The sequence below is a fragment of the Pipistrellus hanaki genome, assembly GCF_964339955.1.
Source record: "Pipistrellus hanaki genome assembly, chromosome: 15".
Lineage (NCBI taxonomy): Eukaryota > Metazoa > Chordata > Mammalia > Chiroptera > Vespertilionidae > Pipistrellus > Pipistrellus hanaki.
The window spans coordinates 32667831-32686538 of NC_140517.1; positions in this window are offsets into that span (position 1 = coordinate 32667831).

Sequence of the window (18708 nt, forward strand, 5' to 3'; positions counted from 1 at the left end):
AGTAAACAATACAGGATTCATACAGTGTTTCATGTGATCTTAACTCGAATTAAGGATTTCCCAGATCTTAGCTACCTTTTCTACACTAAGAACTGACTTGGAGAATCTCTTTGAGCTGTTCTAAATGAGTTCTCATCTGTTTGCAGTCATTTTCTCTGAATTATCCATGTTTTCATGTAGTTTCCTATATTCTTCCTTCTGGTCCAAGTATAAGCTTTGCCCACTTTATCAAACAACTTCCTACACACTGTTATGAACAGAGGCAGCTCGGGAACATTGTCTCTCAACTGTGTTACAGAGTGTAGTACTACATTTCAGTGAAGTGTAAGGCTTTCCAAAGCTGCCAAATGTGTTTCTTTCTCTATTTCAATGGTATTCTGCCTTGTATAACACACATTTACCACTCTAGTCTCTTTTAAGTAAACAATACAGGATTCATACAGTGTTTCATGTGATCTTAACTCGAATTAAGGATTTCCCGGATCTTAGCTACCTTTTCTACACTAAGAACTGACTTGGAGAATCTCTTTGAGCTATTCTAAACCAGTTCTCATCTGTTTACAGTCATTATCTCTGAATTATCCATGTTTTCATGTAGTTTCCTATATTCTTCCTTCTGGTCCAAGTATAAGCTTTCCCCACTTTATCAAACAACTTCCTACACACTGTTATGAACAGAGGCAGCTCGGGAACATTGTCTCTCAACTGTGTTACAGAGTGTATTCCTACATTTCAGTGTAGTGTAAGGCTTTCCAAAGCTGCCGAATGTGTTTCTTCCTCTATTTCAATGGTATTCTGCCTTGTATAACACACATTTACCACTCTAGTCTCTTTTAAGTAAACAATACAGGATTCATACAGTGTTTCATATGATCTTAACTCGAATTAAGGATTTCCCGGATCTTAACTACCTTTTCTACACTAAGAACTGACTTGGGCAATCTCTTTCAGCTCTTCTAAACGAGTTCTCATCTGTTTACAGTCAGTTTCTCTGAATTATCCATGTTTTCATACAGTTTCTTATATTCTGCCTTCTGGTGCAAGTATAATCTTTGCCCACTTTATCAAACAACTTCCTACACACTGTTATAAACTGAGGCAGCTCGGGAACATTGTCTCTCAACTGTGTTATAGAGTGTAGTACTACATTTCAGTGAAGTGTAAGGCCTTCCAAAGCTGCTGAACGTGTTTCTTTCACTATTTCAATGGTATTCTGCCTTCTATAACACACATTTTCCACTCTAGTCTCTTTTAAGTAAAGAATACAGGATTCATACAGTGTTTCATGTGATCTTAACTCGAATTAAGGATTACGCAGATCTTAACTACCTTTTATACACTATGAACTGACTTGGAGAATCTCTTTGAGCTGTTCTAAACCAGTTCTCATCTGTTTACAGTCATTTTCTCTGAATTATCCATGTTTTCATGTAGTTTCCTATATTCTTCCTTCTGGTCCAAGTATAAGCTTTCCCCACTTTATCAAACAACTTCCTACACACTGTTATGAACAGAGGCAGCTCGGGAACATTGTCTCTCAACTGTGTTATAGAGTGTAGTACTACATTTCAGTGAAGTGTAAGGCCTTCCAAAGCTGCCGAACGTGTTTCTTTCACTATTTCAATGGTATTCTGCCTTGTATAACACACATTTTCCACTCTAGTCTCTTTTAAGTAAACAATACAGGATTCATACAGTGTTTCATGTGATCTTAACTCGAATTAAGGATTTCCCGTATCTTAGCTACCTTTTCTACACTAAGAACTGACTTGGAGAATCTCTTTGAGCTGTTCTAAACGAGTTCTCATCTGTTTACAGTCATTTTCTCTGAATTATCCATGTTTTCATGTAGTTTCCTATATTCTTCCTTCTGGTCCAAGTATAAGCTTTGCCCACTTTATCAAACAACTTCCTACACACTGTTATGAACAGAGGCAGCTCGGGAACATTGTCTCTCAACTGTGTTACAGAGTGTAGTACTACATTTCAGTGAAATGTAAGGCTTTCCAAAGCTGCCGAATGTGTTTCTTTCTCTATTTCAATGGTATTCTGCCTTGTATAACACACATTTACCAATCTAGTCTCTTTTAAGTAAACAATACAGAATTCATACAGTGTTTCATGTGATCTTAACTCGAATTAAGGATTTCCCGGATCTTAACTACCTTTTCTACACTAAGAACTGACTTGGGCAATCTCTTTCAGCTCTTCTAAAGGAGTTCTCATCTGTTTACAGTCATTTTCTCTGAATTATCCATGTTTTCATACAGTTTCTTATATTCTGCCTTCTGGTACAAGTATAATCTTTGCCCACTTTATCAAACAACTTCCTACACACTGTTATGAACTGAGGCAGCTCGGGAACATTGTCTCTCAACTGTGTTGTAGAGTGTAGTACTACATTTCAGTGAAGTGTAAGGCCTTCCAAAGCTGCTGAACGTGTTTCTTTCACTATTTCAATGGTATTCTGCCTTGTATAACACACATTTACCACTCTAGTCTCTTTTAAGTAAACAATACAGGATTCATACAGTGTTTCATGTGATCTTAACTCGAATTAAGGATTTCCCGGATCTTAGCTACCTTTTCTACTCTAAGAACTGACTTGGAGAATCTCTTTGAGCTGTTCTAAACCAGTTCTCATCTGTTTATAGTCATTATCTCTGAATTATCCATGTTTTCATGTAGTTTCCTATATTCTTCCTTCTGGTCCAAGTATAAGCTTTCCCCACTTTATCAAACAACTTCCTACACACTGTTATGAACAGAGGCAGCTCGGGAACATTGTCTCTCAACTGTGTTACAGAGTGTATTCCTACATTTCAGTGTAGTGTAAGGCTTTCCAAAGCTGCCGAATGTGTTTCTTTCTCTATTTCAATGGTATTCTGCCTTGTATAACACACATTTACCACTCTAGTCTCTTTTAAGTAAACAATACAGGATTCATACAGTGTTTCATGTGATCTTAACTCGAATTAAGGATTTCCCGGATCTTAACTACCTTTTCTACACTAAGAACTGACTTGGGCAATCTCTTTCAGCTCTTCTAAACGAGTTCTCATCTGTTTACAGTCAGTTTCTCTGAATTATCCATGTTTTCATACAGTTTCTTATATTCTGCCTTCTGGTGCAAGTATAATCTTTGCCCACTTTATCAAACAACTTCCTACACACTGTTATAAACTGAGGCATCTCGGGAACATTGTCTCTCAACTGTGTTATAGAGTGTAGTACTACATTTCAGTGAAGTGTAAGGCCTTCCAAAGCTGCCGAACGTGTTTCTTTCACTATTTCAATGGTATTCTGCCTTGTATAACACACATTTTCCACTCTAGTCTCTTTTAAGTAAAGAATACAGGATTCTTACAGTGTTTCATGTGATCTTAACTCGAATTAAGGATTACGCAGATCTTAACTACCTTTTCTACACTATGAACTGACTTGGAGAATCTCTTTGAGCTGTTCTAAACCAGTTCCCATCTGTTTACAGTCATTTTCTCTGAATTATCCATGTTTTCATACAGTGTCTTATATTCTGCCTTCTGGTACAAGTATAATCTTTGCCCACTTTATCACACAACTTCCTACACACTTTTATGAACAGAGGCAGCTCGGGAACATTGTCTCTCAACTGTGTTACAGAGTGTAGTACTACATTTCAGTGAAGTGTAAGGTTTTCCAAAGCTGCCAAATGTGTTTCTTTCACTATTTCAATGGTATTCTGCCTTGTATAACACACATTTACCACTCTAGTCTCTTTTAAGTAAAGAATACAGGATTCATACAGTGTTTCATGTGATCTTAACTCGAATTAAGGATTTCCCGGATCTTAGCTACCTTTTCTACACTAAGAACTGACTTGGAGAATTTCTTTGAGCTGTTCTAAACCAGTTCTCATCTGTTTACAGTCATTTTCTCTGAATTATCCATGTTTTCATGTAGTTTCCTATATTCTTCCTTCTGGTCCAAGTATAAGCTTTGCCCACTTTATCACACAACTTCCTACACACTTTTATGAACAGAGGCAGCTCAGGAACATTGTCTCTCAACTGTGTTACAGAGTGTAGTACTACATTTCAGTGAAGTGTAAGGCTTTCCAAAGCTGCCGAATGTGTTTCTTTCTCTATTTCAATGGTATTCTGCCTTGTATAACACACATTTACCACTCTAGTCTCTTTTAAGTAAACAATACAGGATTCATACAGTGTTTCATGTGATCTTAACTCGAATTAAGGATTTCCCGGATCTTAGCTACCTTTTCTACACTAAGAACTGACTTGGAGAATCTCTTTGAGCTGTTCTAAATGAGTTCTCATCTGTTTACAGTCATTTTCTCTGAATTATCCATGTTTTCATGTAGTTTCCTATATTCTTCCTTCTGGTCCAAGTATAAGCTTTGCCCACTTTATCACACAACTTCCTACACACTGTTATGAACACAGGCAGCTCGGGAACATTGTCTCTCAACTGTGTTACAGAGTGTAGTACTACATTTCAGTGAAGTGTAAGGTTTTCCAAAGCTGCCGAATGTGTTTCTTTCTCTATTTCAATGGTATTCTGCCTTGTATAACACACATTTACCACTCTAGTCTCTTTGAAGTAAAGAATACAGGATTCATACAGTGTTTCATGTGATCTTAACTCGAATTAAGGATTTCCCGGATCTTAGCTATCTTTTCTACACTAAGAACGGACTTGGAGAATCTCTTTGAGCTGTTCTAAACCAGTTCTCATCTGTTTACAGTCATTTTCTCTGAATTATCCATGTTTTCATGTAGTTTCCTATATTCTTCCTTCTGGTCCAAGTATAAGCTTTCCCCACTTTATCAAACAACTTCCTACACACTGTTATGAACAGAGGCATCTCGGGAACATTGTCTCTCAACTGTGTTATAGAGTGTAGTACTACATTTCAGTGAAGTGTAAGGCCTTCCAAAGCTGCCCAACGTGTTTCTTTCACTATTTCAATGGTATTCTTCCTTGTATAACACACATTTTCCACTCTAGTCTCTTTTAAGTAAACAATACAGGATTCATACAGTGTTTCATGTGATCTTAACTCGAATTAAGGATTTCCCGTATCTTAGCTACCTTTTCTACACTAAGAACTGACTTGGAGAATCTCTTTGAGCTGTTCTTAACGAGTTCTCATCTGTTTACAGTCATTTTCTCTGAATTATCCATGTTTTCATGTAGTTTCCTATATTCTTCCTTCTGGTCCAAGTATAAGCTTTGCCCACTTTATCACACAACTTCCTACACACTGTTATGAACACAGGCAGCTCGGGAACATTGTCTCTCAACTGTGTTACAGAGTGTAGTACTACATTTCAGTGAAGTGTAAGGTTTTCCAAAGCTGCCGAATGTGTTTCTTTCTCTATTTCAATGGTATTCTGCCTTGTATAACACACATTTACCACTCTAGTCTCTTTTAAGTAAAGAATACAGGATTCATACAGTGTTTCATGTGATCTTAACTCGAATTAAGGATTTCCCGGATCTTAGCTACCTTTTCTACACTAAGAACGGACTTGGAGAATCTCTTTGAGCTGTTCTAAACCAGTTCTCATCTGTTTACAGTCATTTTCTCTGAATTATCCATGTTTTCATGTAGTTTCCTATATTCTTCCTTCTGGTCCAAGTATAAGCTTTCCCCACTTTATCAAACAACTTCCTACACACTGTTATGAACAGAGGCAGCTCGGGAACATTGTCTCTCAACTGTGTTATAGAGTGTAGTACTACATTTCAGTGAAGTGTAAGGCCTTCCAAAGCTGCCCAACGTGTTTCTTTCACTATTTCAATGGTATTCTGCCTTGTATAACACACATTTTCCACTCTAGTCTCTTTTAAGTAAACAATACAGGATTCATACAGTGTTTCATGTGATCTTAACTCGAATTAAGGATTTCCCGTATCTTAGCTACCTTTTCTACACTAAGAACTGACTTGGAGAATCTCTTTGAGCTGTTCTAAACCAGTTCTCATCTGTTTACAGTCATTTTCTCTGAATTATCCATATTTTCATGTAGTTTCCTATATTCTTCCTTCTGGTCCAAGTATAAGCTTTCCCCACTTTATCAAACAACTTCCTACACACTGTTATGAACAGAGGCAGCTCGGGAACATTGTCTCTCAACTGTGTTACAGAGTGTAGTACTACATTTCAGTGAAGTGTAAGGCCTTCCAAAGCTGCCGAATGTGTTTCTTTCACTATTTCAATGGTATTCTGCCTTGTATAACACACATTTTCCACTCTAGTCTCTTTTAAGTAAACAATACAGGATTCATACAGTGTTTCATGTGATCTTAACTCGAATTAAGGATTTCCCAGATCTTAGCTACCTTTTCTACACTAAGAACTGACTTGGAGAATCTCTTTGAGCTGTTCTAAATGAGTTCTCATCTGTTTGCAGTCATTTTCTCTGAATTATCCATGTTTTCATGTAGTTTCCTATATTCTTCCTTCTGGTCCAAGTATAAGCTTTGCCCACTTTATCAAACAACTTCCTACACACTGTTATGAACAGAGGCAGCTCGGGAACATTGTCTCTCAACTGTGTTACAGAGTGTAGTACTACATTTCAGTGAAGTGTAAGGCTTTCCAAAGCTGCCGAATGTGTTTCTTTCTCTATTTCAATGGTATTCTGCCTTGTATAACACACATTTACCACTCTAGTCTCTTTTAAGTAAACAATACAGGATTCATACAGTGTTTCATGTGATCTTAACTCGAATTAAGGATTTCCCGGATCTTAGCTACCTTTTCTACACTAAGAACTGACTTGGAGAATCTCTTTGACCTATTCTAAACCAGTTCTCATCTGTTTACAGTCATTATCTCTGAATTATCCATGTTTTCATGTAGTTTCCTATATTCTTCCTTCTGGTCCAAGTATAAGCTTTCCCCACTTTATCAAACAACTTCCTACACACTGTTATGAACAGAGGCAGCTCGGGAACATTGTCTCTCAACTGTGTTACAGAGTGTAGTACTACATTTCAGTGAAGTGTAAGGCTTTCCAAAGCTGCCGAATGTGTTTCTTTCTCTATTTCAATGGTATTCTGCCTTGTATAACACACATTTACCAATCTAGTCTCTTTTAAGTAAACAATACAGAATTCATACAGTGTTTCATGTGATCTTAACTCGAATTAAGGATTTCCCGGATCTTAACTACCTTTTCTACACTAAGAACTGACTTGGGCAATCTCTTTCAGCTCTTCTAAACGAGTTCTCATCTGTTTACAGTCATTTTCTCTGAATTATCCATGTTTTCATACAGTGTCTTATATTCTGCCTTCTGGTACAAGTATAATCTTTGCCCACTTTATCAAACAACTTCCTACACACTGTTATGAACTGAGGCAGCTCGGGAACATTGTCTCTCAACTGTGTTATAGAGTGTAGTACTACATTTCAGTGAAGTGTAAGGACTTCCAAAGCTGCCGAACGTGTTTCTTTCACTATTTCAATGGTATTCTGCCTTGTATAACACACATTTACCACTCTAGTCTCTTTTAAGTAAACAATACAGGATTCATACAGTGTTTCATGTGATCTTAACTCGAATTAAGGATTTCCCAGATCTTAGCTACCTTTTCTACACTAAGAACTGACTTGGAGAATCTCTTTGAGCTGTTCTAAATGAGTTCTCATCTGTTTACAGTCATTTTCTCTGAATTATCCATGTTTTCATGTAGTTTCCTATATTCTTCCTTCTGGTCCAAGTATAAGCTTTGCCCACTTTATCACACAACTTCCTACACACTGTTATGAACACAGGCAGCTCGGGAACATTGTCTCTCAACTGTGTTACAGAGTGTAGTACTACATTTCAGTGAAGTGTAAGGTTTTCCAAAGCTGCCGAATGTGTTTCTTTCTCTATTTCAATGGTATTCTGCCTTGTATAACACACATTTACCACTCTAGTCTCTTTTAAGTAAAGAATACAGGATTCATACAGTGTTTCATGTGATCTTAACTCGAATTAAGGATTTCCCGGATCTTAGCTACCTTTTCTACACTAAGAACGGACTTGGAGAATCTCTTTGAGCTGTTCTAAACCAGTTCTCATCTGTTTACAGTCATTTTCTCTGAATTATCCATGTTTTCATGTAGTTTCCTATATTCTTCCTTCTGGTCCAAGTATAAGCTTTCCCCACTTTATCAAACAACTTCCTACACACTGTTATGAACAGAGGCAGCTCGGGAACATTGTCTCTCAACTGTGTTATAGAGTGTAGTACTACATTTCAGTGAAGTGTAAGGCCTTCCAAAGCTGCCGAACGTGTTTCTTTCACTATTTCAATGGTATTCTGCCTTGTATAACACACATTTTCCACTCTAGTCTCTTTTAAGTAAACAATACAGGATTCATACAGTGTTTCATGTGATCTTAACTCGAATTAAGGATTTCCCAGATCTTAGTTACCTTTTCTACACTAAGAACTGACTTGGAGAATCTCTTTGAGCTGTTCTAAATGAGTTCTCATCTGTTTGCAGTCATTTTCTCTGTATTATCCATGTTTTCATGTAGTTTCCTATATTCTTCCTTCTGGTCCAAGTATAAGCTTTGCCCACTTTATCAAACAACTTCCTACACACTGTTATGAACAGAGGCAGCTCGGGAACATTATCTCTCAACTGTGTTACAGAGTGTAGTACTACATTTCAGTGAAGTGTAAGGCTTTCCAAAGCTGCCAAATGTGTTTCTTTCTCTATTTCAATGGTATTCTGCCTTGTATAACACACATTTACCACTCTAGTCTCTTTTAAGTAAACAATACAGGATTCATACAGTGTTTCATGTGATCTTAACTCGAATTAAGGATTTCCCGGATCTTAGCTACCTTTTCTACACTAAGAACTGACTTGGAGAATCTCTTTGAGCTATTCTAAACCAGTTCTCATCTGTTTACAGTCATTATCTCTGAATTATCCATGTTTTCATGTAGTTTCCTATATTCTTCCTTCTGGTCCAAGTATAAGCTTTCCCCACTTTATCAAACAACTTCCTACACACTGTTATGAACAGAGGCAGCTCGGGAACATTGTCTCTCAACTGTGTTACAGAGTGTATTCCTACATTTCAGTGTAGTGTAAGGCTTTCCAAAGCTGCCGAATGTGTTTCTTTCTCTATTTCAATGGTATTCTGCCTTGTATAACACACATTTACCACTCTAGTCTCTTTTAAGTAAACAATACAGGATTCATACAGTGTTTCATGTGATCTTAACTCGAATTAAGGATTTCCCGGATCTTAACTACCTTTTCTACACTAAGAACTGACTTGGGCAATCTCTTTCAGCTCTTCTAAACGAGTTCTCATCTGTTTACAGTCAGTTTCTCTGAATTATCCATGTTTTCATACAGTTTCTTATATTCTGCCTTCTGGTGCAAGTATAATCTTTGCCCACTTTATCAAACAACTTCCTACACACTGTTATAAACTGAGGCATCTCGGGAACATTGTCTCTCAACTGTGTTATAGAGTGTAGTACTACATTTCAGTGAAGTGTAAGGCCTTCCAAAGCTGCCGAACGTGTTTCTTTCACTATTTCAATGGTATTCTGCCTTGTATAACACACATTTTCCACTCTAGTCTCTTTTAAGTAAAGAATACAGGATTCTTACAGTGTTTCATGTGATCTTAACTCGAATTAAGGATTACGCAGATCTTAACTACCTTTTCTACACTATGAACTGACTTGGAGAATCTCTTTGAGCTGTTCTAAACCAGTTCCCATCTGTTTACAGTCATTTTCTCTGAATTATCCATGTTTTCATACAGTGTCTTATATTCTGCCTTCTGGTACAAGTATAATCTTTGCCCACTTTATCACACAACTTCCTACACACTTTTATGAACAGAGGCAGCTCGGGAACATTGTCTCTCAACTGTGTTACAGAGTGTAGTACTACATTTCAGTGAAGTGTAAGGCTTTCCAAAGCTGCCGAATGTGTTTCTTTCTCTATTTCAATGGTATTCTGCCTTGTATAACACACATTTACCACTCTAGTCTCTTTTAAGTAAACAATACAGGATTCATACAGTGTTTCATGTGATCTTAACTCGAATTAAGGATTTCCCGGATCTTAGCTACCTTTTCTACACTAAGAACTGACTTGGAGAATCTCTTTGACCTATTCTAAACCAGTTCTCATCTGTTTACAGTCATTATCTCTGAATTATCCATGTTTTCATGTAGTTTCCTATATTCTTCCTTCTGGTCCAAGTATAAGCTTTCCCCACTTTATCAAACAACTTCCTACACACTGTTATGAACAGAGGCAGCTCGGGAACATTGTCTCTCAACTGTGTTACAGAGTGTAGTACTACATTTCAGTGAAGTGTAAGGCTTTCCAAAGCTGCCGAATGTGTTTCTTTCTCTATTTCAATGGTATTCTGCCTTGTATAACACACATTTACCAATCTAGTCTCTTTTAAGTAAACAATACAGAATTCATACAGTGTTTCATGTGATCTTAACTCGAATTAAGGATTTCCCGGATCTTAACTACCTTTTCTACACTAAGAACTGACTTGGGCAATCTCTTTCAGCTCTTCTAAACGAGTTCTCATCTGTTTACAGTCATTTTCTCTGAATTATCCATGTTTTCATACAGTGTCTTATATTCTGCCTTCTGGTACAAGTATAATCTTTGCCCACTTTATCAAACAACTTCCTACACACTGTTATGAACTGAGGCAGCTCGGGAACATTGTCTCTCAACTGTGTTATAGAGTGTAGTACTACATTTCAGTGAAGTGTAAGGACTTCCAAAGCTGCCGAACGTGTTTCTTTCACTATTTCAATGGTATTCTGCCTTGTATAACACACATTTACCACTCTAGTCTCTTTTAAGTAAACAATACAGGATTCATACAGTGTTTCATGTGATCTTAACTCGAATTAAGGATTTCCCAGATCTTAGCTACCTTTTCTACACTAAGAACTGACTTGGAGAATCTCTTTGAGCTGTTCTAAATGAGTTCTCATCTGTTTACAGTCATTTTCTCTGAATTATCCATGTTTTCATGTAGTTTCCTATATTCTTCCTTCTGGTCCAAGTATAAGCTTTGCCCACTTTATCACACAACTTCCTACACACTGTTATGAACACAGGCAGCTCGGGAACATTGTCTCTCAACTGTGTTACAGAGTGTAGTACTACATTTCAGTGAAGTGTAAGGTTTTCCAAAGCTGCCGAATGTGTTTCTTTCTCTATTTCAATGGTATTCTGCCTTGTATAACACACATTTACCACTCTAGTCTCTTTTAAGTAAAGAATACAGGATTCATACAGTGTTTCATGTGATCTTAACTCGAATTAAGGATTTCCCGGATCTTAGCTACCTTTTCTACACTAAGAACGGACTTGGAGAATCTCTTTGAGCTGTTCTAAACCAGTTCTCATCTGTTTACAGTCATTTTCTCTGAATTATCCATGTTTTCATGTAGTTTCCTATATTCTTCCTTCTGGTCCAAGTATAAGCTTTCCCCACTTTATCAAACAACTTCCTACACACTGTTATGAACAGAGGCAGCTCGGGAACATTGTCTCTCAACTGTGTTATAGAGTGTAGTACTACATTTCAGTGAAGTGTAAGGCCTTCCAAAGCTGCCGAACGTGTTTCTTTCACTATTTCAATGGTATTCTGCCTTGTATAACACACATTTTCCACTCTAGTCTCTTTTAAGTAAACAATACAGGATTCATACAGTGTTTCATGTGATCTTAACTCGAATTAAGGATTTCCCAGATCTTAGTTACCTTTTCTACACTAAGAACTGACTTGGAGAATCTCTTTGAGCTGTTCTAAATGAGTTCTCATCTGTTTGCAGTCATTTTCTCTGTATTATCCATGTTTTCATGTAGTTTCCTATATTCTTCCTTCTGGTCCAAGTATAAGCTTTGCCCACTTTATCAAACAACTTCCTACACACTGTTATGAACAGAGGCAGCTCGGGAACATTATCTCTCAACTGTGTTACAGAGTGTAGTACTACATTTCAGTGAAGTGTAAGGCTTTCCAAAGCTGCCAAATGTGTTTCTTTCTCTATTTCAATGGTATTCTGCCTTGTATAACACACATTTACCACTCTAGTCTCTTTTAAGTAAACAATACAGGATTCATACAGTGTTTCATGTGATCTTAACTCGAATTAAGGATTTCCCGGATCTTAGCTACCTTTTCTACACTAAGAACTGACTTGGAGAATCTCTTTGAGCTATTCTAAACCAGTTCTCATCTGTTTACAGTCATTATCTCTGAATTATCCATGTTTTCATGTAGTTTCCTATATTCTTCCTTCTGGTCCAAGTATAAGCTTTCCCCACTTTATCAAACAACTTCCTACACACTGTTATGAACAGAGGCAGCTCGGGAACATTGTCTCTCAACTGTGTTACAGAGTGTATTCCTACATTTCAGTGTAGTGTAAGGCTTTCCAAAGCTGCCGAATGTGTTTCTTTCTCTATTTCAATGGTATTCTGCCTTGTATAACACACATTTACCACTCTAGTCTCTTTTAAGTAAACAATACAGGATTCATACAGTGTTTCATGTGATCTTAACTCGAATTAAGGATTTCCCGGATCTTAACTACCTTTTCTACACTAAGAACTGACTTGGGCAATCTCTTTCAGCTCTTCTAAACGAGTTCTCATCTGTTTACAGTCAGTTTCTCTGAATTATCCATGTTTTCATACAGTTTCTTATATTCTGCCTTCTGGTGCAAGTATAATCTTTGCCCACTTTATCAAACAACTTCCTACACACTGTTATAAACTGAGGCATCTCGGGAACATTGTCTCTCAACTGTGTTATAGAGTGTAGTACTACATTTCAGTGAAGTGTAAGGCCTTCCAAAGCTGCCGAACGTGTTTCTTTCACTATTTCAATGGTATTCTGCCTTGTATAACACACATTTTCCACTCTAGTCTCTTTTAAGTAAAGAATACAGGATTCTTACAGTGTTTCATGTGATCTTAACTCGAATTAAGGATTACGCAGATCTTAACTACCTTTTCTACACTATGAACTGACTTGGAGAATCTCTTTGAGCTGTTCTAAACCAGTTCCCATCTGTTTACAGTCATTTTCTCTGAATTATCCATGTTTTCATACAGTGTCTTATATTCTGCCTTCTGGTACAAGTATAATCTTTGCCCACTTTATCACACAACTTCCTACACACTTTTATGAACAGAGGCAGCTCGGGAACATTGTCTCTCAACTGTGTTACAGAGTGTAGTACTACATTTCAGTGAAGTGTAAGGCTTTCCAAAGCTGCCGAATGTGTTTCTTTCTCTATTTCAATGGTATTCTGCCTTGTATAATACACATTTACCACTCTAGTCTCTTTTAAGTAAACAATACAGGATTCATACAGTGTTTCATGTGATCTTAACTTGAATTAAGGATTTCCCGGATCTTAGCTACCTTTTCTACACTAAGAACTGACTTGGAGAATCTCTTTGAGCTGTTCTAAATGAGTTCTCATCTGTTTACAGTCATTTTCTCTGAATTATCCATGTTTTCATGTAGTTTCCTATATTCTTCCTTCTGGTCCAAGTATAAGCTTAGCCCACTTTATCACACAACTTCCTACACACTGTTATGAACACAGGCAGCTCGGGAACATTGTCTCTCAACTGTGTTACAGAGTGTATTCCTACATTTCAGTGTAGTGTAAGGCTTTCCAAAGCTGCCGAATGTGTTTCTTTCTCTATTTCAATGGTATTCTGCCTTGTATAACACACATTTACCACTCTAGTCTCTTTTAAGTAAACAATACAGGATTCATACAGTGTTTCATGTGATCTTAACTCGAATTAAGGATTTCCCGGATCTTAACTACCTTTTCTACACTAAGAACTGACTTGGGCAATCTCTTTCAGCTCTTCTAAACGAGTTCTCATCTGTTTACAGTCAGTTTCTCTGAATTATCCATGTTTTCATACAGTTTCTTATATTCTGCCTTCTGGTGCAAGTATAATCTTTGCCCACTTTATCAAACAACTTCCTACACACTGTTATAAACTGAGGCATCTCGGGAACATTGTCTCTCAACTGTGTTATAGAGTGTAGTACTACATTTCAGTGAAGTGTAAGGCCTTCCAAAGCTGCCGAACGTGTTTCTTTCACTATTTCAATGGTATTCTGCCTTGTATAACACACATTTTCCACTCTAGTCTCTTTTAAGTAAAGAATACAGGATTCTTACAGTGTTTCATGTGATCTTAACTCGAATTAAGGATTACGCAGATCTTAACTACCTTTTCTACACTATGAACTGACTTGGAGAATCTCTTTGAGCTGTTCTAAACCAGTTCCCATCTGTTTACAGTCATTTTCTCTGAATTATCCATGTTTTCATACAGTGTCTTATATTCTGCCTTCTGGTACAAGTATAATCTTTGCCCACTTTATCACACAACTTCCTACACACTTTTATGAACAGAGGCAGCTCGGGAACATTGTCTCTCAACTGTGTTACAGAGTGTAGTACTACATTTCAGTGAAGTGTAAGGCTTTCCAAAGCTGCCGAATGTGTTTCTTTCTCTATTTCAATGGTATTCTGCCTTGTGTAATACACATTTACCACTCTAGTCTCTTTTAAGTAAACAATACAGGATTCATACAGTGTTTCATGTGATCTTAACTTGAATTAAGGATTTCCCGGATCTTAGCTACCTTTTCTACACTAAGAACTGACTTGGAGAATCTCTTTGAGCTGTTCTAAATGAGTTCTCATCTGTTTACAGTCATTTTCTCTGAATTATCCATGTTTTCATGTAGTTTCCTATATTCTTCCTTCTGGTCCAAGTATAAGCTTAGCCCACTTTATCACACAACTTCCTACACACTGTTATAAACACAGGCAGCTCGGGAACATTGTCTCTCAACTGTGTTACAGAGTGTAGTACTACATTTCAGTGAAGTGTAAGGTTTTCCAAAGCTGCCGAATGTGTTTCTTTCACTATTTCAATGGTATTCTACCTTGTATAACACACATTTACCACTCTAGTCTCTTTTAAGTAAAGAATACAGGATTCATACAGTGTTTCATGTGATGTTAACTCGAATTAAGGATTTCCCGGATCTTAGCTACCTTTTCTACACTAAGAACTGACTTGGAGAATCTCTTTGAGCTGTTCTAAACCAGTTCTCATCTGTTTACAGTCATTTTCTCTGAATTATCCATGTTTTCATGTAGTTTCCTATATTCTTCCTTCTGGTCCAAGTATAAGCTTTCCCCACTTTATCAAACAACTTCCTACTCACTGTTATGAACAGAGGCAGCTCGGGAACATTGTCTCTCAACTGTGTTACAGAGTGTAGTACTACATTTCAGTGAAGTGTAAGGCCTTCCAAAGCTGCCGAACGTGTTTCTTTCACTATTTCAATGGTATTCTGCCTTGTATAACACACATTTTCCACTCTAGTCTCTTTTAAGTAAAGAATACAGGATTCATACAGTGTTTCATGTGATCTTAACTCGAATTAAGGATTACGCAGATCTTAACTACCTTTTCTACACTATGAACTGACTTGGAGAATCTCTTTGAGCTGTTCTAAACAAGTTCTCATCTGTTTACAGTCATTTTCTCTGAATTATCCATATTTTCATGTAGTTTCCTATATTCTTCCTTCTGGTCCAAGTATAAGCTTTCCCCACTTTATCAAACAACTTCCTACACACTGTTATGAACAGAGGCAGCTCGGGAACATTGTCTCTCAACTGTGTTACAGAGTGTAGTACTACATTTCAGTGAAGTGTAAGGCCTTCCAAAGCTGCCGAACGTGTTTCTTTCACTATTTCAATGGTATTCTGCCTTGTATAACACACATTTTCCACTCTAGTCTCTTTTAAGTAAACAATACAGGATTCATACAGTGTTTCATGTGATCTTAACTCAAATTAAGGATTTCCCAGATCTTAGCTACCTTTTCTACACTAAGAACTGACTTGGAGAATCTCTTTGAGCCGTTCTAAACCAGTTCTAATCTGTTTACAGTCATTTTCTCTGAATTATCCATGTTTTCATGTAGTTTCCTATATTCTTCCTTCTGGTCCAAGTATAAGCTTTGCCCACTTTATCACACAACTTCCTACACACTTTTATGAACAGAGGCAGCTCGGGAACATGGTCTCTCAACTGTGTTACAGAGTGTAGTACTACATTTCAGTGAAGTGTAAGGCTTTCCAAAGCTGCCGAATGTGTTTCTTTCTCTATTTCAATGGTATTCTGCCTTGTATAACACACATTTACCACTCTAGTCTCTTTTAAGTAAACAATACAGGATTCATACAGTGTTTCATGTGATCTTAACTCGAATTAAGGATTTCCCGGATCTTAGCTACCTTTTCTACACTAAGAACTGACTTGGAGAATCTCTTTGAGCTGTTCTAAATGAGTTCTCATCTGTTTACAGTCATTTTCTCTGAATTATCCATGTTTTCATGTAGTTTCCTATATTCTTCCTTCTGGTCCAAGTATAAGCTTTGCCCACTTTATCACACAACTTCCTACACACTGTTATGAACACAGGCAGCTCGGGAACATTGTCTCTCAACTGTGTTACAGAGTGTAGTACTACATTTCAGTGAAGTGTAAGGTTTTCCAAAGCTGCCGAATGTGTTTCTTTCTCTATTTCAATGGTATTCTGCCTTGTATAACACACATTTACCACTCTAGTCTCTTTTAAGTAAAGAATACAGGATTCATACAGTGTTTCATGTGATCTTAACTCGAATTAAGGATTTCCCGGATCTTAGCTACCTTTTCTACACTAAGAACGGACTTGGAGAATCTCTTTGAGCTGTTCTAAACCAGTTCTCATCTGTTTACAGTCATTTTCTCTGAATTATCCATGTTTTCATGTAGTTTCCTATATTCTTCCTTCTGGTCCAAGTATAAGCTTTCCCCACTTTATCAAACAACTTCCTACACACTGTTATGAACAGAGGCAGCTCGGGAACATTGTCTCTCAACTGTGTTATAGAGTGTAGTACTACATTTCAGTGAAGTGTAAGGCCTTCCAAAGCTGCCGAACGTGTTTCTTTCACTATTTCAATGGTATTCTGCCTTGTATAACACACATTTTCCACTCTAGTCTCTTTTAAGTAAACAATACAGGATTCATACAGTGTTTCATGTGATCTTAACTCGAATTAAGGATTTCCCAGATCTTAGTTACCTTTTCTACACTAAGAACTGACTTGGGCAATCTCTTTCAGCTGTTCTAAACGAGTTCTCATCTGTTTACAGTCAGTTTCTCTGAATTATCCATGTTTTCATACAGTTTCTTATATTCTGCCTTCTGGTACAAGTATAATCTTTGCCCACTTTATCACACAACTTCCTACACACTGTTATGAACAGAGGCAGCTCCGAAACATTGTCTCTCAACTGTGTTACAGAGTGTATTCCTACATTTCAGTGTAGTGTAAGGCTTTCCAAAGCTGCCGAATGTGTTTCTTCCTCTATTTCAATGGTATTCTGCCTTGTATAACACACATTTACCACTCTAGTCTCTTTTAAGTAAACAATACAGGATTCATACAGTGTTTCATGTGATCTTAACTCGAATTAAGGATTTCCCGGATCTTAACTACCTTTTCTACACTAAGAACTGACTTGGGCAATCTCTTTCAGCTCTTCTAAACGAGTTCTCATCTGTTTACAGTCAGTTTCTCTGAATTATCCATGTTTTCATACAGTTTCTTATATTCTGCCTTCTGGTGCAAGTACAATCTTTGCCCACTTTATCAAACAACTTCCTAAACACTGTTATAAACTGACGCAGCTCGGGAACATTGTCTCTCAACTGTGTTATAGAGTGTAGTACTACATTTCAGTGAAGTGTAAGGCCTTCCAAAGCTGCCAAACGTGATTCTTTAACTATTTCAATGGTATTCTGCCTTGTATAACACACATTTTCCACTCTAGTCTCTTTTAAGTAAAGAATACAGGATTCATAAAGTGTTTCATGTGATCTTAACTCGAATTAAGGATTACCCAGATCTTAACTACCTTTTCTACACTATGAACTGACTTGGAGAATCTCTTTGAGCTGTTCCAAACCAGTTCTCATCTGTTTACAGTCATTTTCTCTGAATTATCCATGTTTTCATACAGTGTCTTATATTCTGCCTTCTGGTACAAGTATAATCTTTGCCCACTTTATCAAACAACTTCCTACACACTGTTATGAACTGAGGCAGCTCAGGAACATTGTCTCTCAACTGTGTTACAGAGTGTAGTACTACATTTCAGTGAAGTGTAAGGCCTTCCAAAGCTGCCGAACGTGTTTCTTTCACTATTTCAATGGTATTCTGCCTTGTATAACACACATTTACCACTCTAGTCTCTTTTAAGTAAACAATACAGGATTCATACAGTGTTTCATGTGATCTTAACTCGAATTAAGGATTACCCAGATCTTATCTACCTTTACTACACTATGAACTGACTTGGAGAATCTCTTTGAGCTGTTCTAAACCAGTTCTCATCTGTTTACAGTCATTTTCTCTGAATTATCCATGTTTTCATGTAGTTTCCTATATTCTTCCTTCTGGTCCAAGTATAAGCTTTGCCCACTTTATCACACAACTTCCTACACACTGTTATGAACACAGGCAGCTCGGGAACATTGTCTCTCAACTGTGTTACAGAGTGTAGTACTACATTTC